At 41.8% G+C, this 25858-nt stretch overlaps 1 long non-coding RNA gene across 2 annotated transcripts in view; it reads right to left on the bottom strand.

The window, feature by feature from the left end:
- Positions 1-25858, bottom strand: part of LOC117356333 — a 167685-nt gene that overhangs the window by 93426 nt on the left and 48401 nt on the right. The gene's annotated exons all lie outside the window — the stretch shown is intronic.

Here is a 25858-nt window from a genome sequence, read left to right as displayed (position 1 = left end):
ACCACTATAACATCTTATGACCACATTAGTCTCCAATTGAAAGAGTTGGTTTCATATACATTGGTTTTCAATACATCTGAGTTGTTTACAGCTAGTACCTAGCATATGTGACACTTGGGGCCCATCATTTTTTGACCCCCCCCCCCCCATCTGTATGAAAAAACATGATTTTTAGTAACAATCCACACGTCACACAAGAGTGTACCTAGGAAAAGGCAGCATCTTACATACTGTAGTGAGGATTTAGAATCAGAAAATAATATTAAATATTGAACTAAGGCCAGTACTGGGCAGACTTGCACGGTCTGTGTCTGTATATGGCCGTTTGGTGGAGGATGGGCTGGGGAGGGCTTCAATGGCTGGGAGGGTGTAGATGGGCTGGAGTAAGTCTTAACAGAGATTTCGGCAGTTGGAATCCAAGCACAGTACCGGGTAAAGCTTTGGATTTTTGCCCAGAAATAGCTAAGAAGAAAAAATTATAAAATTTAAATTGAATCAGGTTGGGCAGACTGGATGGACCATTCGGGTCTTTATCTGCCATCATCTACTATGTTACTATGAGCAGTACAACATCAATACACCCATTGTACAACTAAACAAACCAGACTAGTACAGATCAATCCTAACAGAAAAAAACATGTCTTTTGAGCACACAGAACACAGAAAACATCTTCGCCTAGTATGGAATCACAAACTAATCCCTCCCCCTTTTACAAAACTGTAGTGTGGTTTTTAGCCATGGTGGTAACAGCTCCAACTATCATATAATTCTGAGCATCAGAGCTGTTACCACCATGGCCGGCGCTACAAAACACTCTACAGTTTTGTAAAAGGGGGGATAAAATAGAAATACGTAGACATAGGTTAAATTGAACCACCAAGAAGCAAGACTCTGCATACCATGCAACACCACAGAAACTGCAATGTATCTCCCCTAAAGCAAAAAAATAAATAAATATAATTTTTTCCAACCTTGACTGAAACAAATCCTGATCACTTGTAGTAAGCAGCCAGTTTGCAGTCCCTGTTGACAACAGTACCCCATAATGCATAGGACTATAGTACCCCATTACATTAATCAGTTAAAGAAATACTATACCCAATTCAATGGTATTCAGACAGTTAATCCCGCGACACTTAGTCCTGTGACAGTTAATCACAGACACTTAAACCTGTGTCACTTAATTCCATAGACACTTAAACCCGCATCATTTAATCCCATGTCTGTTTCATTCATTTATTTTCTGCACATATATTCTGTGATTTATTCCTTAAGTTTTGTAAGCTTTTTGAAGAAGGCACTCATAAACATAATATATATGCATCATTTATGTAAATCAGTATATAATATCAGAAATGCAGTACACTGCCCCCTCCATATTCGCGAATTCTGTATCTACGGATTCGCTTATTTGTGTTTTTAAATTTTAAAAAAATTATTTTTATTTTTCGGGCTATTTTAAGCCCTGTAAGCCTCCTCCCCTTAATCCTTACCTGGTGGTCTAGTGAGTTTTCAGGGCAGGAGCGATCTTCCCACGCTCCTGCCCCGTGCAGATCGCTCACAGGAAATGGCTCGAGAGACTACGGGAGCTCAAGGCAGCCATTTCCTGTGAGCGATCTGCACGGGGCAGGAGCGTTGGAAGATTGCTCCTGCCTGAAAACCCACTAGACCACCAGGTAAGGCTTAAGGAGGGCTTAAAATAGCTGGGGGAAGCGGGGGTTAGGAGCAGAATCGGCCCAAATATTATTTGCAGATTTTTATATTTGCGGGCCGGCTCGGCCCCTAACCCCTGCAAATACGGAGGGGGAAGTGTATATGCCATTTAAAAGGCACAGGTAACCTACACACTGTACTTGAACACATAAAAATTTATTGAGTTACATCAACTATCGACACATTATGAATGCAACAAATATGCCATTGCGTGTAGAAACACAAGAATCTCTACTCTTCCAAAGTTTCCATTTAACTGTCTTAATGATGCGAGATGAACTGTCGTGTCGTGGGATTAACCATCTTAGATTCCAATCCAATATAGCAAAAAAAAAAAGAGAGCCGACTCGGCAGACCAAAATGATCTAATATGGTCCACAAATAAAATTGATTAAAACAGTGGTGGGGTACAGAGCAAATTGAAGGCCGCCATTTTGTTGTCCTGTTGTTTCATGCCAGTTGCTCTCTCCGCAGGCCTTCTGTGTCTGGAGACTGAGTCTGTCAGCTTCTGTTGACCCTGGCCCGTTTCTATCTCACTCTGTGGGCAGTTTTTGTTTTTATATTTTGTGAAAAAGAAAAAAAAAGCGACTTTACTACTAACAGGCCAGCAATATTTTCTCTCACCCTCCTCAACAGTACTTGTAAATCAAAGTCCAATCTCTTTTAACTACGGGAACTGAACAAATTGAAAGCTTTTAAGCATGCCACACAGTGTCTGATGCTTCAGGAAGCTGTTTTGAAATCTTGACTTCTGGGGCAGACGTTTTTCCTGTTAGTAGTTATAGTACAAATTGTGCGTTTGCCGTTATATGTTTGCAATTTCCTTAATTTTCTTCTACATCAAGGAGCATTTTGGCAATCTAAGGTCAGCCTAACTTTCCCTGTTGTGCAGTTTTGACTTTAGTTTTTTTATTTAAACTTTGAAATCTTCACAAATGTTACAAGAAATCAAGCAAAGCACGTCGGCTATTACATTTGTCATATTTTAGTCTTGAAGTCCATTCAGTATGAGACCCTCACGTTAAAAGCCATTCAAAAGTCATTTCCCTCTTCACTTACATCTTAACCAACCCCAGCTTGCTACCATCAAAGACACATCAAACCAGTCCTGGATTGTCGTTTAGCCACCTTTGTAGATGCCTTTCAGTGTTCAAGGTGCTTTTAAAATTGTCTGAGGGGGGATGGGTGTGCAAAACGGTAAACACTGAGAAAATGTGGAGAGTAATTTTATAGGGAGGTCGTCATACTTTAAGCAGAAAGTATATGCTCACTTTGGGGTATTTTACTTATTTGTATAGAATGGGCTAGATCAGTGGTCTCAAACTCGCAGCCTGGGGGCCACATGTGGCCCGCCAGGTACTATTTTGAGGCCCTCGGTATGTTTATCATAATCGCAAACATAAAACAGTTTCTTTCTCATATGTCTCTTTAGCTACACATTGCAATATTATTATTAAGACATAGCCAAAAGGAAAGATTTAGAAACTATAACGAGTTTTACCTCATGCAAAATTGTCATTTCTTTAATAAGACATTAACTATTTTTTCTGAGGCCCTCCAAGTACCGTCAAATCCAAAATGGGGCCCTGCAAAGGGTTTGAGTTTGAGACCGCTGGGCTAGATTCTGTAAATGGCCGATTAGCGCGATGTGTGATTCTGTAAAGGGCGCGCAGCATTTACAGAATAATGCGCAGTGCCGATTTCCATGCTAAACTCCGAGTGCTAGACTTACGCCTGCTGAAAGACGGCATAATTCCTGGCGCACGAGTTGGCTACAGAAACCCCTCATTCCACAACACTGTCCTGGTTTTCTCAGAGCGTCCCCTGGCCTGCCCATTCCCCTGCTGTGGCCACGCCTCATGTTATGCTATGTGGTTTGGGTGGCCAGGGTTATGGAATAACGGTGACAGGTCAAAAGCGCGCGCCGACAAAGGCGCGCCGAGACAACTGAGCGCAAGGCGGAAGCCCGCGCCGAAGAAAAACAGTGTTTTAAGGGGCTCCGACGGACGGGGGGAACTCCCCCCACATTACTGAATACAGATTGTGCCGGCATTGTGGGGGGTTTGGGTCCCCCACATTATACTGAAAACTTCACTTTTTTCCTAAAAAACAGGGAAAAAGTTAAGTTTCCAGTATAATGAGGGGGGTTACAACCCCCCAAATCCCCTACAACACCAGCGCGATCTGTATTCAGTAAAGTGGGGGGGGGGGGGTTCCCCACCAACACCCCCCATCGGAGCTCCTTAAAACAGTTTTTCTTCGGTGCGGGCTTCCGCCTTGCGCTCAGTTGTCTCGGCGCGCCTTTGTCACTGCGCTCTTTTGACTATGAACCGAAACAACAAGCATGCAAATCCAAACCATTGCCAATTAATATCAAAGATTGTTAATATCAATTGTCACAGGTACAGGGCATCCAGCAGAACATCTGGCCAGCCTTAAGACTCTTTCCGATGGCTTTATTTTATTTATTTACTTAGCTTTCTAGCCTGTCCTCCCTAGGAGTCCAAAACGGGTTACAAAAGTACGTTCACAGTAATTCCGAGTACATAAGACCAGTTTCACTAGTGGCCAGATCGGGAGCCCTTTCCAGCAGGGCACCTAGCATCATCTACACCCCTCCGCCGTTCCAGCAGGGGAGAGAACTACAGGAGGAGAGCTGCAGTCCGAAGCTCAGACCATTGGTCGGTTCGGGAGCCCATTCCAGCAGGGTACCCGACACCACCTTTACTCCTCCCCCATTCCGAAGGATCTACCTCTGAGGATCTCGCATCATGTGCGGCAGCGGTGGAGATTACCTTGCCAGAGATGTTGCCTGTTCTTGGAGGAAACTCGGGACCCAGATGATAGCCATCGGAACTGGGGTTGACGGCAGTTAAAGAATAGAATGGGAATGGTGGTTGAAGTGAATTGGGGTGTAGATGGAGGGGGGTATGGAGAGGGATAGGGATATGATGTATTCCGGAAAGGCATTTAAGATCTGATGTTAAATGATCATAATAATTACAAGTAAAAGATCTTGATGCTTTTTTGGAGTGTGTTTCTGTTTCTCTCTGTGCTTATTTTTATCTCTATTTTGTTAACTTTAATTATTATTTTAATTCTATCTTTAAATTATTTATTCATTACTTGTTGGAATATTTCATTTCTATCTCTATCTCTACCTCTGTCTTTTTATTTTTATTTTTCATACTGTTTCTTCAGGTACTTTAGTTAGATTGTGAGCCTTTGGGACAGTTAGGGAATTTCCAAGTACCTATCTTATTTATTTAGGTTTTATTTATTGTATCTTTAATGCATCATTTTTGTAAACCGCTCAGAAACCTCACGGTTATTAGCGGTATATAAGAATTAAATTAAATTAATTAAATAAGACAACATAGGCGAAATTTAGACAGGGGACCATTAAATGGCATATTAGCTATGAGTCCACAAGTCTTCCCACCAAACAGAAACCCCTTTTCTCCAGTCTCTAGTCCAATTAACAACAACAAATCAGCTTTATCCCCCCAGTTTTATCCTGGGGGGACTGAGACCCAGTGGAGGTTCACAATCCTTAACAAGTTCAATGTTCCACCCCCCCCCCCACCCCTTTGGCTCGTTCCCTTTCCTGTTTGAGCTCCGTGGCGCTCTCCTATTCAGTCCAACAAAGCAAAGAAGAATTTGTGGTTCACTTTACTGGCAGCAAATCATCCTCAGACAAAATCAATATAACCTTGATTCGCAGTCCAGGTTCCTCCTGCAGGATTGTTTTTGGCAGCAACTACCTATGCGGTGCTGTAGCTTCCCTACTGGCCCACCCATGCTATCCCCAGTCAAGAACTAGAAAGAAGTTCAAAAAGTGGGTAAAAATAATTTTTTTTTTTTTTAAAAAAAAGGAAAACAAAAGAATTTAGCTACTTAGCTCCATGTTTTCTGCTCTTCTGTAATTGCCCGCTTCCCTGTGTCATCCAGTTGGGTTTCATCCAGGTCTATGACTTCAAACCACTCCTCTGTCTGAGAGTTTGTCTTCTCCAGTTCCATAGGGTCCCAGGCTTTATCCCGCCCCTCAGTTTCCTCCTCATTGGCCAACCGCACTCTCAGCCCTTGTTTTCTGGGCCCAAACTTCCTAGGAGTAACAGCTCAAGGGCTGGAGCTAATGTCGGAACCCTTCCATCACGTTATTCTATTTCTGCAGGAAGCCCAGGGTTAGCACTCCCTCTGTGGTTCGCCATCTTTAACTCATGCTGATAGTTCGCAGTGACAGAGTCCTTATTGAAATTATTAATTTATTCTGACTCTCCGGAAAAATATCAAGTACCTTTTATATGACTGAATGTGTTAAAGCCTAAGATGGCACTGGAAGTAAGACTTTGAACAGAAACTATCATCATTCGTATACTGTATATTTTCACAGTGTGAAGGACATAAGAACATAAAAATAACCTTACTGGGTCAAACCAATGGTCCATCAAGCCCAGTGGCTTGTTCTCACAGTGGCCAATCCAGGTCACTAGTACCTTGCCAAAACCCAAACAGTAGCAACATTCCATGCTACCGATCCAGGGCAACAGTGGCTTCCCCCATGTCTTTTTCAATAACAGACTATGGACTTTTCCTCCAGGAACTTGCCCAAACCTTTCTTAACACCAGCTACGCTATCCGCTCTTACCACAACCTCTGGCAACGCGTTCCAGAGCTTAACTATTCTCTGAGTAGAAAAAATATTTCCTCCTATTGGTTTTAAAAGTATTTCCCTGTAACTTCATCGAGTGTCCCCTAGTTTTTGTAATTTTTGACGGAGTGAAAAATCGATCCACTTACGCCCGTTCTTCTCCACTCAGGATTTTGTGGACTTCAATCAGATCTCCCCTCAGCTGTCTCTTTTCCAAGCTGAAGAGCCCTAACGTTTTCAGTCTTTCCATCCCCTTTATCATCTTGGGTGTGTTGAGGTCTGCTAAGCAATTCATAACCAACGGGCTTATTGATCCTGTGGTCATTGCGAACTGAGGACCCTCACTCTCATTCACAAATTCCTTTTGAAGGCGTAGATGATTTGATTATATATTGTGAGTGCTGCTCATTTTACTCTCTTGTGGTAAAGTAATGCATTCTTATAGAGAGGGGAGAGTGTGGCGCAGTGGTTAAAGCTACAGCCTCTGCATCCTTAGGTTGTGGGTTCAAACCCACGCTGCTCCTTGTGGACCCCGGGCAAGTCACTTAATCCCCCCCCCCATTGCCCCAGGTACGATAGATAGATTGTGAGCCCACCGGGACAGAGAGGGAAAATTGCTTGAGTACCTGAATAAATGCATGTAAACCGTTCTGAGCTCCCCTGGTAGAACGGTATAGAAAATTGAGTTAAAAAAAAAAAAAAATGCTGATAGCCTTTTGTGGATATATAAAAATAATTTGTTTTTGTTATATCAAAATATAAGAAACAGCTTTCATACCCAGAATGGTGAAGGAAACTGCTTGCGCCAAAACTGCCCTCAAGGGCAAGACAGATGCTGGGTTGCATCTGTAGAAGTTTCGTCAGCAGAAAGCCTGCAGTCATAATGCCATTATACAGGACCATAGTGAGACCTCATCTGGAATACTGCGTGCAATTCTGGAGGCCACATTAGAAACATAGAAACATAGAAAGATGACGGCAGATAAGGGCCATAGCCCATCAAGTCTGCCCACACTATTTACCCACCCTCTTAAATCTACTGACCCCCTAAAGAATAATTGTAATTATACTGTCACTCTACTTACCCGCTCATTCAGTCCTAGTGACCCTATCCCTTGGCATGACCTCGTAGGGATCCCACATAGGTATCCCATTTGTTCTTGAAGTCTGAGATGCTGCGTGCCTCGACCACCTGCATTATCGCAAAGACATGCAGAGGGTCGAGTCGGTCCAAAGGATGGCCACCAGAATGGTCTCAGGGCTTAAAGGTCTCTCGTACGAAGCAAGACTAAACAATTTGCAGCTCTACACTCTCGAGGAACGCAGGGAGAGGGGAGACATGATTGAGACGTTTAAATACGTCACCGGACGTATAGAAGTGGAAGATAACATTTTCCTTCTCAGAGGCCCCTCAACCACAAGGAGGCACCCGCTCAAACTCAAGGGCGGAAAATTTCACGGCGACACCAGGAAGTATTTCTTCACGGAGCGAGTGATTGATCAATGGAACAAGCTTCCAGTACAGGTAATCGAGGCCAGCAGCGTGCCAGATTTTAAGAATAAATGGGACGCCCACGTGGGATCCCTAAGTGGGTCAGGGTAAAACATTGTATAGTATTAAGGGGAGGGTCTATAGAGTGGGCAGACTTGATGGGCCTTGGCCCTTTTCTGCCGTCATCTTTCTATGTTTCTATGTTTCTATGTTCTATGAACTAGGAATGGAAATAAAAAAAAGCGTTAAAATGAGTATAAAACAATTGGAAAGGTGACTCATTTTGTTACACAGAGGAGTGCATGGCAGTGCTTTTTATTTCAAGGTGTTTACTTTTGGGTTTCCCTTTGATTTTGGTCACCTTGTTTTCTCCATGTAGATCGCCTGTCTTCTTGTTTTCTTGGAGCTGTATATATAGGGCTCCTTTTACGAAGGTGCGCTAGGGGCTTAACGCGCGAAATAGCACACTCTAAATTGACCCGCGTGCTAGCCGCTACCGCCTCCTTTTGAGCAGGCGGTAGATTTTCGGCTACCGCGCGCTACAGCGTGCGCTAATCCGGTGCGTGCGATAAAAACGCTAGCACACCTTTGTAAAAGGAGCCCAAAATATCTGATAGTTTTCTCGTAATATTTTATATTTCTCCTAATATTTTATAGAAACACTTGCATGTAGTAAGGGGTCTTTATTTCAACCCCATCTCAATTTTTAGATTACCATTTACAGATGCTGGTTCACCAAATTCCCTCTTTTATAGAAGATTCCACCCATTTAGGGGTCCTTTCACTAAGGCGCGCTAACCGATTTTTGGTTAGTGCTGCCGAAATGTCACTGTTTACATGGCCAACAAGAAGATCCTGGACTGGCGGCTCGTCAGGGCTTTCCAAAACCTGGACAAATGCTGTGTCACTCTCTAGAACCAGGTCATCATGTTTAGCGCGCATCGTTCCAGTGCCTATATTTCATCGCTATGTCTTTGAATTTGCCCCTCAGCCTGCAACCTGTTCAAGAAACAAAAGTTCTGACCGAGTTTAACAGATGCATTATTGAACAGTCAAAGACTTATATGTTCCTGGAGGAAAAGTCCATAATATGTTATTAAGAAAGACATGGGGGAAGCCACTGCTTGCCCTGTATTAGTAGCATGGAATATTGCTATCTTGGGTTTTGGCCAGGTGCTAGTGACCTGAACTGGACACCGTGAGAACGGGCTGCATGGCTTGATGGACCATTGGTCTGATCCAGTAAGGCTATTCTTATGTTCTTATATACAGTCCGTCACTTTGAACTCCTTGTTCATAAGTCACTGGGTGAGAAAATACATTTTGGCTCATTTGCAATCTGTTGGACCAGTGTTTTTTTTTTCTGCATGATTAGGCCTAAAGGGATCATGCCCTCTCTGGTGTTCATTAGTTAATGCACTGACATTTGCACTCAGTTTGCTAAATTTTAAGATCAGTGACCCATAAGAAAACAGTACATTCCAATACACTCTAATGCCCAGGGCATTTGTTCTAACACATACTTGCTTTTTCAGGGCAGAAAAGAAATGTAAAATATTTATTACCCAATATCATTGTAGGTTTTGGTTTTTTAAAAAACGTTTATCATAAAGTTTCAAAAATATCAGATATATATTTAAAGCTTTTTTTTGTCGAAAGGTTTCGAGTGCTGTATGTGGGATCTGTGAAAGATGCATTTTAGGAAACCCGGATCTACTTCTTCCATGACGTTTATACATATATAGATATGTATTTGGTATTTATATATTGATTTTATTATGTTTTTGTAATGTGACAGTGTGTTTTTATTGATAAGATGGTGTACTCTGATGAGTTTGAGATTTACTTGGATTGAGTGTAATATAAATTGTAAGAAGAAGAACAGAATAAAGGGGCTGAAAATAATTTTTATAAGACACTTTCAAAAGACACGACTCCTGAGCTGAAAGTGAGGAATGAATTCCCAGCCTGCAAACCATGTGACCTCGATAAAATGGCACAGCTGCTTTCAATTGGAAAATATTTGCAGAAGAAATAAGGACTGCCAAAAAAAAAAAAAAAGGGCTTTCGCTTTTATAGAAATGTTCATGAAAAATGTGCCTTTTTTTCTGTGAATTTGTTTCATAATGAAGCTTAATGAAAAAGGAAATTTCAAAGCAGGTTGAAATGTCAAAAATTGCTTTTTTTCCCATTTTAAATGTACTGTAGTAATAACAAAACACTGAGGGGTAAATTCTATAAATAGCTCTGAAATTTCAGGATAATTCATTTTGCATTCTATAATGGTGTGTCAGGCCGGTGGGTGGAGCTAGTGTAGACTCTCCTGCTCTCTGCTGCCATTCCCCATTGTGCAGGCCCACTTTAAAACCACGGGCTTGCGGGGAACGGCGGCAGAAAGCAGGATAGTCCGGCGAGCAGGCAAGAGAGATCGGGGCTGAGCCCTGACAGCAGTGACATGAGGCTGCTTCTCCTGTCACTACTTTCAGGGTGTGCATACAAGCGGGGATCGCTCTCTACTGATCCTGGCTGTGGGTAGGGGGCGTGCTAACGATCGTCCCCATTTGCATGCAGGCCTTTAGTGAATTTGTCGGCCTGCATGCAAACGAAAACGGATTGCACACGGCTTGGAGGGTTGGTGAATTTAGCCCATTGTGAGTAACTTTTTGAATCCAGATAAATGAATCTTTCTGCTTTAGTAACATTAAATTTGTCTTGTGTAATCCTATTGTCTTGGCTCAAAAGGTCCCATCTGTAATAGCTTTACCTGCTTGATTAATGCTTTAAAATAAAATTTCAGTTTGCTTATAAATGTTCTTGAATAAATGTTCATATATATTATATTTTATTATTATTACAGAGCTAAGTTTTAATCAAGCGAGCTAACTTTCCCCAAATTAATAGTTCTTTATAGTTTTTGTTTATTTAGGTACATATCCAAGGAAGGGTGGGGGGATTATTTCTGTCTTAGTTTTGTTTAGGGTACTTACATTTGGGGGTGGTGAATGGATGGGAAGATATCATTAATCAGAATAGGATATGGCTTTTGCGGTAATCTATGTATTTGTGTTTTATTGAATAGTCATTGGGTGAGTGGGGGAAAATGGTTGATTAAGAACATGTGTAAGTTGAATGTGCTTATATTGTATTATTATACGTTACATTTGTTGTATGGCACTATTTAAGTTTTGAAAATCAATAAAGAATTAAAAAAAAAAAAATAGTTCTTTGTAATACAGTGATACCTTGGAATCCGAACTTAATCCGTTCCAGAATCCCGTTCGAGTTCCAAAGCGTTTGAGTTCCAAGACAATTTTTCCCATTGGAATTAATAGAAACTGGGATTAATCCATTCCTGGGTCCCACAAACTCAAATTTTAACAGGAAATACACTGGATTTTAAGGTAAAATATTAACAAATATTCCAAAGCAGCATTCAGATTCTGGGGCACAAACACACACATACAATGTGCAAGGCGTTCGGATTCCAAAGCAGAGTTCGGATTTGGGGGCAAAATTTGCTTGAATTTTTAGTTCAGATTCCAAGTTGTTTGAGTTCTGGGGCGTTCAGATTCCAAGGTATCACTGTATATGTTTCTCTAAGCCAGGGAGGGATATATATTGGTGGAGTTCGCTTCATTTAATATAATTTTTATAACACTCTCTGGCCTGAAGGCTCAGAGCATTAGGCCTGGTAGCAACTAACTCCCCCATCCCCAAGCGCAGACCCTGACATCTGCTATCTTTATATTTTTCACAGTACACGGGGGGAATATTTTTGTTTAGTGTTTTACTGCATGCAAGAATCTGGTTTCTTGGAGTTTCAGATGAGTTTTTATCTACATATTTCTATTAGTTTATAGTCACTAGTTTGTACTTGGTAAAGGTCTCTCTGTGTTCTGTGTGAGTGGCAGGGGCTCAATATTCTGGTATCATAGAGTTTATGTGTAAGGATCAAGTTTCAAGTTTATTCGAAATTTGATGAATCACTTATACATAAAATACTAAGTGATTTACATTAAAATCCAAATTTGAACATACGTTAAAATTCAGAATAATAATAACAAATAAAATATTAAGCGAATTACAATAAAATCCAGATTTGAACATAAGTTAAGATACAAGATAAAAATAATAATAACAAATCCAAAAAAAGAAGGGGGACGGACCTACAGACCAACAGACTCAACTGGATGGAAGGGAAGAGGGAATCAGGTTACAATATTAATCATTTAAAAAAAAAGAAACACGAAAGGAGAAAAACATTAGGAAGGGTTTTTTTTGTTGTTGTTGTTATAAAGGACCGCTGCACTGCAATTATTCCATATAGGAGGTAAACGCATCTTTAAACAGAAGGGTTTTTTAATTAATTTTGAAACGGCTAATATCTTTTTTGTCTCTAATATATTGGGGGAGAGAATTCCAGGTTTGAGGGGCTACTAATGAAAATATATCGTATCGTCTTGTGCCGATCACTTTCAAAGAAGGGACCTTGGGTTGATGAGCGAAGGGAGCGAGAAGAGTTGTATGGAATAAGTACCCTGTTTATGAATTGCGGTTCGTTTGTGGATAAAGTTTTAAATACCATCTGTAGTAATCTGGCTTGTTCAGTTTTACTGATGTTCTAGGTCCTGTTGCATATTTATTGTACTGCCTTTGGCTAGATATGGTCCTCGTTGTTTGTGTTTTGGAAATTATGGCAGAATGCTAGATTTTCTACAGATCCTGAGTGAATTTTTGTACAGTTTTGTAGGCGTTAAGTTTTTGAAACATAAAAACTCGAAAAAGAACTTTAGGTGAACCATTCACGTAGCTGGCAGGGATCTCTAAGCCCCACCAAATGAAGACAACTACAGCCTGCCGAGCTCCCCCATCAAAAGACTGCTCCAAACTGTTGAGACCGGCACCAGAACTGTTCAGTTCATGCATGAGAATTGAGCATGCCCGGGGTGATGATGTCATTGACTCAGGCACAGATGCTACTTCTCCGCCCCCTCCGTACGGCCTCGATGGTTGTGTGCATATAAGAACATAACAACGTAGGAATTGCTGCTGCTGGCTCAGACCAGTGGTCCTTCATACCCAGCAGTCCGCTCCCACGGTGGCCTAACTGCGGTACGTTCCGGTTCAGCAGGAACTCGTCTAACTTGTCCTCAGCAAATCGTGTCTGTCAAGGTGCTCAATGATGCGGTCCTTTAGTAGCACCTCTACCATATTTCACCGTACTAAGGTCACACTCACCGGTCTGTAGTTTCCCAGATCACCCCTCGAACCTTTCTTGAAGATCAGCGTAACATTCGCCACCTTCCAGCCTTCCAGAATCCTTCCCAATTTGATCGACAGATTGGCTATCAGTTTAAGCAGTTCAGCTATAGTCCCTATCAGTTCCTTGATTACCCTCGGATGGATGTCATCTGGTCCCGGGGATTTATCATTTTTAAGCCTATCAATCTGCCTGCATACCTATTACAGACTGACCATCAACCCTGTCAGTTTCCCATCTTCGTTTCCTGTGTATAGCCTGTCGGCTTCCGGTATCTTGTGTATATCCTTTTTGGTAAATACAGACGCAAAAAATGTGTTCAGTTTGTCGGTGATGGCTTTGTCCTCCTTCAGCACTCTCTTTATTCCATGAGCATCCAACGGCCCCATGGCTTGAAGTTTTTTGCCTCCTTGGCTATTTTTTCCTCGTAGTCTCTTTTGGCCCATCTTACCGCCTTATGACACCTGCTTTGATGCCGTTTGTGCTTTTCCAAGTTTTCGTCCATTTTTGACCTTTTCCATTCCTTAAACGAAGTCTTCTTGTCTCTGATCGCTTCCTTCACCGCTACAGTGAGCCACGCCGGTTCCTTGTTCTTTTTCCTCTTGGATCCCTTGTTGATACGCGATATATATAGATTTTGCGCCTCGGTGACTGTGTCCTTAAAAAGGGACCACGCTTGCTCTAGCGATTTTACAGCACCTAGCCTCTATTTAATCTTCTTCCCCACCATGAGTCTCATCCCTTCGTAATTCTCTTTTTGGAAGTTCAGCGCCGTGGTCGTCGTTCTGGATCAATGACCTCACAGCATTGCCTTGGTTGTCTATGACTGACATAGCAAATCTAGCGCATGCGTACATTGTCGTTGTATCAACTGGACCATTCTGCACATGTGCGAGAGTCGCACTCACAGCGATCCATCGGATAGGAGAGACGAAGATTACGGCGAACCTCCGCGCAAATCATTTGCATGCAAACTTGTTAGTGCATCAATAGCTCTTTTGGAATCAGCCAAAAATCGGATCGCTGTGAACCACATGCTATTACTGACATAGTTTAGTGCATCTGGCCCTCGGAACACTGCCTTTGTCTGCTGCGCTTTTCTAAACATGAATTGGTGGGTTGTGGATGCCTTCAGCTAGTGGGGCTGGGATCTTTGCTAACTAAGACCTCTTTTACGAAGCTGTTTAGCGTGGGCCACTGTGCTAACTGCCCCGAAGCCCGTAGGGGCATAAAGGGCTATGGGGCCATTGCTGCTGGACAACGCTAGCGCGGCTTTGTAAAAACAGGGGAAAGGTATTTAATTGTTAAAGTTCTGATGTGTTAAGGGAAGAGGCGATGTATGCCCACTCAACCTACCCATTGACCCACCCACAAATTGTCTTCTGGCTACGCCACTGCCTCCGTTAATTCTATATGAATCAAGCCTGGTAGTGACCTTATTAGGAGATAGCTTGTTAATTCTAACAATTTGTCAATTACTTTTATGTAAAATATAAGACTCCCCAAGATAGCACTTTATGAAATATACAGTATACTGATTTGGTTTAAGAAATTATTAAGAAGTTTTATATTTTATTTTTAAATTAAAACATGGATTTCACAATTTATGGATTTGTTAAGAGCATTTCACTAAAAGTAGATTTGGTGTAGTGGCTAGAGCTACAGCCTCAGCACCCTAAGGTTGTGGGTTCAAACCCTGTGCTGCTCCCTGTAAGCCTAGGTAAATCACTTAGTCTTCCACTTCCCCAGTACATTAGATAGATTGTGAGCCCACCAGAACAGATAGGGAAAATGCTTGAAGTACCTGTATGTAACCACTTTGAGTGTGGCAATATGCAAGTCTCAATCCCTTTCCCTGATGTCATAATGCTTCATTCTACCAATAAAATCCAACCTCATCAGTGATGTCACAATGGCTTCACTGTTCTATACTTGGCTCACTTTTGATATTATTGGAGGAGAGTGTAGTACAGTGGTTAGAGCTACAGCCTCAGCACCCTGAGGTTGTGGGTTCAAACCCCATGCTGCTCCCTGTGACTCTGGGCAAGTCACTTCATCCTCCACTGCCCCAGGTACATTATACAGATTGTGAGCCCATCAGGCGAGATGGGGAAAATGCTTGAAGTACCTGTATGTAACCACTTTGAGTGTGGCAGTATGCAAGTCTCAATCCCTTTCCCTGATGTCATAATGCTTCATTCCACCAATAAAATCCAACCTCATCAGTGATGTCACAATGGCTTCATTGTTCTATTCTTGACTTACTTCTGATATTGTATTGGAGGTGAGTGTGGCACAGTGGTTAGAGCTACGGCCTAAGCATCCTGAGGTTTTGGATTCAAACCCCATGCTGCTCCCTGTGACCATGGGCAAGTCACTTAACCCCCCACTGCCCCAGGTACATTAGATAGATTGTGAGCCCACCAGGGCAGATAGGGAAAATGCTAGAATCAGAAAATAATATTAAATATTGAACTAAGGCCAGTATTGGGCAGACTTGCACGGTCTGTGTCTATATGGCCGTTTAGTGGAGGATGGGCTGGGGAGGGCTTCAATGGTTGGGAGGGTGTAGATGGGCTGGAGTAGCTATTGATGGAGATTTTGGCAGTTGGAACTCAAGCACAGTACCGGGTAGAGCTTTGGATTCTTGCGCAGAAATAGCTAAGAAGAAAAAATTAAAAAAATTTAAATTGAATCAGGTTGGGCAGACTGGATGGACCATTCAGGTCTTTATCTGCCGTCATCTACTATGTTACTATGTTTGAAGTATCTGTATGTAAACTGCTTTGAGTGTGGTTCTATAACTACAAAAAACCAGTCTACAAATCCCAATCCCTTTCCCTTTTCAGACCCATGATGGACTGTGGTGATATCTGATTTTATGATCTACTGATCTACTGCTAATTCAACTTTTAAACTGTTGCTACTGAATCAGATTTATTGCCTCCAGATCCACTGCTAATTTAACTGTTGATACCAAATCCGAGCTAATGCTATCTGACTCACTGCTAATTACTTAACCTAGAAATTGGGAGTAACAGAACTAAACTAAACTAAACTAAGCTTTAAGTTTATATACCGCATCTTCTTCACGGAAGTGGAGCTCGGCACGGTTTACAAAGCTTAAAAATATAAGAAGAGAAAGGAGAGAGATTTACAGGAGCACATAAATAGAGGGAATAAAAGCAGGGAAATAAAGTTATATGTTAGAGAAAAGCCAGGTTTTCAGTTGTTTGCAGAATAATTGGAGGGAGCCCAGGTTCCGCAGCGGGGTGGTGAGATCGTTCCAAAGGCACGGTTCTAGTGGTAGCAGGCCTCGAGACGTTAAAGGATAGTGGGATTAGGGGAGGGAGGATGCTGTGAATGATCTTGAAAGCCAGGCAGGAGCATTTGAAATGAATTCTGGGAATCACTGGGAGCCAGTGAAGGTTGGTTAGGAGTGGGGAGACATGGTCAAATTTGCGTTTTGCAAAGATCAGCTTGGCTGCAGTATTCTGGCTAAGCAAACACCAAATAGTCATTAGGCCAAGAAGGAGTCATTCTAATCTGCAAGCATGAATTTCCTACTGATTTTACTAATCTATTTAATATGCGACAACATTAAGGATGTTGTCGCACAGCTACACTCAGCCCATTATCCTGATCTACCCATCAGGCTTATAATTAACCAACAGGAAGACAGAACAAACCATATCAAGGTAATCTCGAGCAACAGAAAACATCAACGTACCCTAAAAAACAAAAGGATAAGGGAAGTAAAACCTATCAGAACCACCACATCTACCAAACCTATCACATCCACATCCGTTTCCTGTGCATATCTTAACACCAGATCTGTCAGAAATAAAGCATTCTTAATTAAAGATTGGATCATCAGCAAGAAAATAACCTGTCTATTCCTAACAGAAATATGGCTACTGTCTGAAGATGACCCAATAATAAATGATCTCTTGCCAGATAATTTTAAAATTCCCATGCTCAATCGTGATGGAAGAAGAGGCGGAGGCTTAGCAATTGTTGCTAAGGAAGGATTTGTAGTTGAACTATTGGATTCCAAAATGACCAATCAATTAGAAATATTAGCCTGTAAAATTAGCAATAAGGAACTAGAAGATTCCCTTTCTTGTATATTATTCTATGTTCCGCCGAAAAGCTGGCCTAAAGCTAGAGAGGACTTCTGCGAATTCGTCCTACATAACTCAATCACTTCATCACATAATTTAATTGCAGAAGACATAAACTTACATCTAGATGAAGTGGACAATCCAGAAGCAAAAGACTTTAAAAACTTTCTATCATTACTCAACTACAATCTCCCTTTACCCACTCAAACACATGAAAAAGGCCATCATTTAGATGTGGTAGCGATGTCCACAAAAGAGACCTTAGACCCTTCCATCTCTCTTTCGACCGGTACTTGGTGTCACATTATCTGGTCTGACCATTTCACTTACTATTTCAATCTAATCTGGACTCAACTAAAACCTAAGACACACCCATGGACAAAAAGAGAACACTTCACAAGAGGCCATATCAACCCAGAGGATTATTGGTCACAATATGATCTACAAGCGAAGATAGAAGAAGGAGTTGATTTCTATGATCATGATTTCTATGATCACTGGATGAAAACTAGCACATCCATTTTAGATAAAATTGCCCCTAAATGAAATAGTAAAAGCTGCTCAAATAAATACAACAAATGGTTCAACATCAAACTCCTAACAATGAAACAATCAGTAAGACGATTAGAAAGAATCTGGAAAAAAATGGGAAAGCTGTCAGACCGGGACAACTGGAGATCCAACATAAAACTCTACAAACAACAGATAAAAGAAAAACGTAAAACAATTTACTCATCCAAAATCAACTCAGCCAACATGAGCTCAAAAGGAACTAATACTAAAGAACTGTTCATCATAGTTAGGAATTTATTTGACACCACACGCTACACCCAACCCATGCATAACATCAAATTACCCTCAGCAAATGATCTAGCACAACATTTCGATTCAAAAATTAAAAACCTACTCGATAATTGCTGAATACAAACTCGATAATTGCCGAATACGAACATCTATCAACTGATATACAAAGAAATGAAATACCAGCGGACATGATTTGGAGTTCCTTCCACAATTTAGAATGGAATAACTACATCAAGTTATATAACAAATACTCTAAATCATACTGTGCCCTGGACTCATGTCCCCCAGAAATTATGAAAGCAGCTCCATTAGACTTTAAACTATCCCTATTGAATTACCTAACCAATAACCTAAACAATGTAAAATTCCTCACTAATAATGGTCATATTATAATAACTCCAATTCAAAAAAATCGTAAAGAATCATCAACATCAGTAACCAACTATAGACCAGTAGCATCTATTCCATTCATTGTAAAAAATCATGGAAGGAGTGGTACACACCCAACTGATGGAATATCTCGACCAGTTCTCTCTCTTGCACAAAAGTCAATCTGATTTTAGGCCTCTGTTTAGCACTGAGACAGTAATTGCGGCTATCCTGGACAATTTGCGCTACTTGTTTAGTAAGGGCTTCAACGCCCTGATCATGCAATTTGACATGAGCTCTGCCTTCGACTTGGTGGACCATGAGAAACTATTACAATGCTTAGATGCAATTGGAATCAGAGGAGAGGTATTAAACTGGTTTCGAGGTTTCCTTATATCACGCACCTACCAAGTCCGTTTTAATTACGATCTCTCTGATACATGGAGCAATCCATCTGGCGTGCCACAGGGATCACCATTATCCCCACTGCTCTTCAATGTTTACATGTCCTCATTGGACGCGCAATTGTCCCAGCTGGGGATAAAACTATTTAGCTACGCTGATGACTTCACGATAATTATCCCATTTACTACCTCCGTCTCAGAAGTCACCCCCCAAAGCAACAGAAGTACTACATCGGATGGAGCAATGGATGACTGAATTCAGACTAAAGCTAAATTCAGAGAAAACAAAATTCTGTATAGCATCGCCACCCCCACTTGACACTAAAGCATCATTGTGCATCAACAACCTTAGTTATCCCATTCAACCAACCATGAAGATATTGGGAGTAACACTGGACCACAGCCTGACCATGAAAGATCAGGTTAACTCCCTGATTAGAAAGATCTTTCTCACCCTCTGGAAGCTTTGGTCCATCAGAGCTTACTTCGATGTCTCATCATTTAGAATTCTGGTACAATCCCTCATACTAAGTCAACTCGATTATTGTAACATCACCTACATGGCACTCTCCCAGAAGAACATGCGGCGATTGCAACTGGTACAAAACGCAGCGGTTAGGTTACTTTGTGGACTGAAGAAGTTTGATCACGTGACACCTTCCTATCGACTTCTGCACTGGCTGCCGATGGAGGCACGTGTGAAATTCAAGTTTGGTTGTTTTTCGTTTCAAGGCACTTTACGGCTTAGCCCCTAAATATATAACAGACCTTTTCTCCTTCACAACCAACAGATTCAGGAGAACCTCACATCCGAACTTTGTTTCTCCACCGATTAGAGGTTGTAAATTTATAAATCATCCCCAACATCTATTCTCACATCAAGCAGCATTATGGGGTAAAGACCTGGAACAACTGCTCATGCCTACCACTTATAGGGAATTCAGGAAACGCCTAAAAACAAATCTGTTCCTGAAGTACTTAGGTACCTGACCTACACAATCTTAGTCCTCAACAAATGATCTTTAGAACTGTTATTCACTAACTCTGAACTTTGTTTATTCCACTCAATCTGTAATACCTTTTAATCATTGTAAACCGCATAGAACTTCACGGTCCTGCGGTATATAAACTGTTATTATTATTATTATTAAGTTTATAGTGGTTGCTGATGTCAAACTATGGCTTAAAATATTGTCCTCCTTTTTACTCAGCTACAGTAAGCACTAACACATGCTTACTGCAAGTTATAAAGCACCATCGCAGGGGTCTGTACTGGGGACCAGTGCTATTTAACTTATTTATAAATGATCTGGAAATTAGAACTACGAGTGTGATGATTAAATTTATATGTGACATTAAACTGTTCAAAGCTGTCAAACTGCATGCAGATTGTGAAAAATTGCAGGCGGACCTTAGTACATTGGAAGACTAGGCGTCCAATTGGCAAATGAAATTTAATGTGGACAAATGCAAAGGAATGCACAATGAGAAGAATAACCCAAATCACAGTTTCCAGATGCTAGGGTCCACCTTGGGGTTCAGTGCCCAGGAAAAGGATCTGGGTGTCATTGTAGACAATACAATAAAACCTTCCACCCAATGTGCAGCGACGGCCATACAAATCAAACAAGATGCTAGCAATTATTAAAAAAGAGATGGTTAACAAGACTAAGAATGGTGTGATCTCATCTGGAGTATTGCGTTCAATTATGGTCTCTGGGGGGTAGGGAAATACCTTTAATTTATTGTTGATTGCAATTTTTGTGTGTATAAAAGGTTGGGGGGGGGGAAAGAGACATGTATTTGTTATGAAATATGATTTGATTGAATTTAAGTGCTGTTTAAAGTGTAAAATGTCTGTATAATATGTTGCACTTATTGTTAGCTTTAAAATGAATAAAGATATTAAAAAAAAAGAAAGATATAGCGGCATTAGAAAAGGTTTAAAGAAGACCGACCATGATGATAAAGGGGATGGAATTCCTCTCGTATGAGGAAAGACTAAAAAGGTTAGGTTTCTTCAGCTTAGAAAAGAGACGGCTGAGGGGAGATAGGATTGATGTCTACAAAATCCTGAGTGGAGTGGAACGGGTACAAGCGGATCAATTTTTCACTCCGTCAAAGATAACAAAGACTAGGAGACACTCGATGAAGTTACAGGGAAATACTTTTAAAACCAATAAGAGGAATTTTTTTTTCACTCTGAGAGTAGTTAAGCTTTGAAATGCGTTGCCAGAGGTTGTGGTAAGAGCAGATAGCATAGCTGGTTTTAAGAAAGGTTTGAACAATTTCCTGGAGGAAAAGTCCATAATCTGTTATTGAGAAATACATGGGGGAAGTCACTGCTTGCCCTGGATTGGTAGCATGGAATGTTGCTACTCCTTGGGTTTTGGCCAGGTACTAGTGACCTGGATTGTCCACCGTGAGAATGGGCTACTGGACCATTGGTCTGACCCAGTAAGACTATTCTTATGTTCATGCTGAGGCGTCCCATGGTAGTCGTGGGATCGGTTAGTGTGTCCCACATGCTAAAAAATAGATTTTGCTCTTTAGCACTTAGCAGAGGAGCCCGTATTGCTTACAAAATGAGTACCATTAGAGGGCACATAATAATGGGAAATTTAGTGGCATAGCTAGGGAGGTCGGTGCCATGTGCCCCAAGCTCTTCCCTGCCTCGAGTGCCTCCCGCCCCTCGTCGCTTGAGTGCCCACCCCCCACGTACCTCTTGAAACGTTTGCCGGCATGAGAAGCATATTCCACCCACTGCTTGCGTTGGCCTCAGCTCTCTTCTGATGTCACATCTTAGTCGCTCCTTTCCCAGCTCACTGCTGAACCACCAGGGCTCAAGGCAGGCCTGTATGAGGCCTACAATAGGTCTGGGAAGGGGGGAAGGCAGGGGGTGCCCAGCTGGATGACTCAAATATAAACTGAAACCCCCATTTTGGGGCCATTTTTTGGCCCCCAAATCTCCCATATACCGACAGATTGAAGCAGTTGGGACTTTTCTCCCTGGAGAAGCGAAGACTTAGAGGAGACATGATAGAAACCTTCAAGATCCTGAAGGGCATAGAAAAAGTAGACAGAGACAGATTTTTCAAATTAAGGGGCACCACAAGTACAAGGGGGCATTGGGGGAAATTGAAAGGGGACAGGTTTAGAACAAACGCTAGGAAGTACTTTTTCACTTAGAGGGTGGTAGATACATGGAACGCGCTTCCAGAGGCTGTTGTGAACAAGAAAACACTAAATGGATTCAAAGAAGGTTTGGATAGATTCCTAGAAGAAAAAGGGATTGGGGGGTACAGATAGGTATAGACCATTGCTCAGGCAATGGGCCTGATGGGCCGCCGCGGGAGCGGACCGCTGAGCAGGATGGACCTATGGTCTGCCTCAGCGGAGGCAACTTCTTATGTTCTTATGGTACTTTTCTCAGTTTTATGCATCAATTCCTCTGGTCTGGAATACTTCTATTTTTTCCATATGTCTATTTTTGGTAGGTACAATTAGTTTTATGTTATAAATAAGAGGATAACTATGATGCGTGAAATGTGTTTACTAGTTCGTTATCAACCATAAGTGTCTTGCAGTAAAATACATGCCCCATATGGAGTTTGCTGTTTTATCTTTCAACACTGTGTAAAAAGCTAATGGCGGCCTCAAAAGACATTTATCAAAGACATGACTGCACATTTACTACACAAGGCTGCCGAATTCCTCTAGGAATTGTCCTTTGACCCCCAGAGCCATAAATTCTGCCTTATTCAACTGGTCGACTTTAACAGCCTTCGGTTGCTTAGTAACACAAAGCGAACCCTGACCTGACAAAGGCCTAACTATCTTAGGACACAAACGGTGCGCGTGTTCTGTGTAACTGATTTGCAAATACATAAAATATTGGTGTTTCTAGGTAGGCGAAGTGCTTGATTACGCAAGGTGGAGTAGCACAATAAATTCATTGGGTCACTATTCAATGGAAACACTTTCAGGTTAAAGGCAATTGGATTAACATAGTAACATAGTAGATGATGGCAGATAAAGACCCGAATGGACCATCTAGTCTGCCCAACCTGATTTAATCTAAAAATTTGTTTGGGTGTTTTTTTTCTTCTTCTTAGCTATTTCTGGGCAAGAATCCAAAGCTCTGCCCAGTACTGTGCTTAGGTTCCAACTCCTGAAGTCTCCGTCAAAGCTCACTCCAGTCCATCTACACCCTCCCAGCCATTGAAGCCCTCCCCAGTCCATCCTCCACCAAATGGCCATATACAGACACAGACTGTGCAAGTCTGCCCAGCACTGGCCTTAGTTCTTCAATATTTACTATTATTTTCTGATTCTAGAATCTAGATCCTCTGCGTTCATCCCATGCTTTTTTGAACTCTGTCACCATTTTCCTCTCTACCACCTCTCTCGGGAGCGCATTCCAAGCATCCACCACCCTCTCCGTGAAGAAGAATTTCCTTACATTGCTCTTGAGTCTCCCACCCCTCAGCCTCAAATTATGTCCTCTGGTTTTACCATTTTCCTTTCTCTGGAAAAAATTTGGTTCTACGTTAATACCTTTCAAGTATTTGAACGTCTGAATCGTATCTCCCCTGTCCCTCCTTTCCTCTAAGGTATACATATTCAGGGCTTCCAGTCTCTCCTCATACATCTTTTGGCGCAACCACCTATCATTTTCGTTGCCCTCCTCTGGACCGCTTCAAGTCTTCTTGTGTCCTTCGCCAGATATGGTCTCCAAAACTGAACACAATACTCCAAATGGGGCTTCATCAACGACCCGTACAGGGGCATCAACACCTTTGTTCTTCTACTGGTTACGCCTCTCTTTATACAGCCCCAGCATCTTTCTGGCAGCAGCCACTGCCGTGTCGCACTGTTTTTTTCACCAGTGTAAATATACTGCCCTAAAATTAGCTAGTTATCCAATTAAGGCAGGGGTGCCCACACTTTTTTGACTCGCGAGCTACTTTTAAAATGACCAAGTCAAAATGATCTACCAAAAATAAAATTAAAAAAAACACAACGCACACTGTACGCATAGAATTGTTAATTATCATTCCTATTCCAAGGTTTTTTCAAAGAGGTCAAAGCAGATGACTCTATGCACTGTCACCTCAGTAACAACCATACAAAAATAGACAAATACCCCCCTCCCTTTTTACTAAACCACAATAGCATTTTTTAGCGCAGGGAGCTGCACTGAATGCCCAGCGCTGTTCTCGACGCTCATAGGCTCTCTGCGCTAAAAACCACTATTGCGGTTTAGTAAAAGGGGACCATATTGTAAAATACAGACAGCAGATATAAATTCAGACACATTTTGATCACTAAATTTAAAATAAAATAATTTTTCCTACCTTGTCTGGTGATTTCATGAGTCTCTGGTTGCACTTTCTTCTTCTGACTGTGCATCCAATCTTTCTTTCAGCCTGTATGCTTCCTCTCCTCCACACCTCATTCCCTCCCCCAACTTTTTCTTCCTTTCTCCCTGACCTTTCTTTCTTTCTCTCTTCATGCCCCCTTTCTTTTTTTCTGTTTCTCTTCTTTCCTTCTGTTTCCCTGCCTGCCCCCTTTCTTTCTTTCTCCCTGCCCTTCCCCAAGCCACTACCACTGCCGCTGCCATCAGGGAACAGGACCCAAACGCCATCAATGGATAACAGGCCCCAAAGCCGCCGCCGCCACCCCATGCTCTCTCTGCTTCGGGCCAATCAATCTTCCTCTCCCCGACGTCATTTCTGCCGTCGGAGAGGAAGTTCCGCCCAGCCAGGCAGCAATTGGCTGGTCCAAACTTCCTCTCCGACGGCAGAATTTACGTCAGGGAAAGGAATATTGATCGGCCCGATAGATCGCCATAGCAAAGGGAGTCCTGGATGATCGACTCCCTTTGCCTTGGCGAGCTACCGATCGATCGCGATCGACCTATTGGGCACCCCTGAATTAAGGGATCCTTTTACAAAGCCGCAGTAGCAATTCCCCTGCGGCACATGCATCGAAGCCCATTCAGTTCCTATGGGCGTCAGTGCATTTCTCACAGGACCATCACTACCACAACTTTGCAAAAAACTTTCAGAAAGTGGATTTTTTTTTTTTTTTCTCAACCATAGCATTGAATATTTGTGCTACTTAAATTTAACTGCACTCTCTCAGCAAACCTCTCATATTAGCTAGATTGTGAACTTTCGGGACAGTTAGGGAAATTCCAAGTACCTAATTTTATTTTATTGTAACCCGTTCTGGGCTTCTGGGGAGGACGGGCTATATAAATGAACAAATGAATAAACAAATATTCAAATGATTAACTTTTGACTGAATAATGAGGTCCATCCAAAATTTACCCAGTCTGCAAGGAGGGAAAGGCCAAAGCAAATCTTAGTATAGAAGTAACAGGTTAACCAGACAAATCTTGAATACTCGCCTTTGTTTCTAAGTCTGATGAAATCTCAGAGCCCCCTGCTCCTCCCCCACGCACAGTAAAGAGAATTCACGGGCTAGAAAAATTCACACCCTCCAATCTGATCGGCAAATATGTCTTTTTATGGAATGTTAATGCATCTGTTGTGCAAACGTGAAGTTTGAATGGGGCCATTTCAGAACTACATAGGCACACTAAAAATACTGTATTTGATGGATAGGTACCTTTAGCATTGGCCAGTTAAAAGCTGAAGATTTATGAGGGAGTGTGAGGACAATTAAGAGCAGCTGGGGGGGGGGGGAAGGAATAAGTAAGCATCTCCATGTAAACTAATTAATTTGTTGGCGTAGCCCAGTAGAGAGATGTGAACCTTGCAAAACATTGATTTTCTAGAACTGCACTGGATTTATCAAATGTTCTGATGCATTTGACAAAGTATAATCATTTGTTTTGAACCTTTGAAACTGTAGGCAAGTTCTGTTGAGTAAAAACCTTTGAAAGAAGTTGTCAGTAGTTTTCCGTAGAGATTAGGAAAGAGTTAATCTCTGGAAACCTTCCTGGAATTAGATAAGAAACTCGAGGAGAGAGGCAAAAGAGAGACAGAAAAATAGACCAAAAAAGCATGGGC

The sequence above is a fragment of the Geotrypetes seraphini genome, chromosome 3, assembly GCF_902459505.1.
Source record: "Geotrypetes seraphini chromosome 3, aGeoSer1.1, whole genome shotgun sequence".
Lineage (NCBI taxonomy): Eukaryota > Metazoa > Chordata > Amphibia > Gymnophiona > Dermophiidae > Geotrypetes > Geotrypetes seraphini.
The sequence above is the reverse complement of the archived record's forward strand: the minus strand, read 5'-3'. Positions and strand labels throughout refer to the sequence as shown.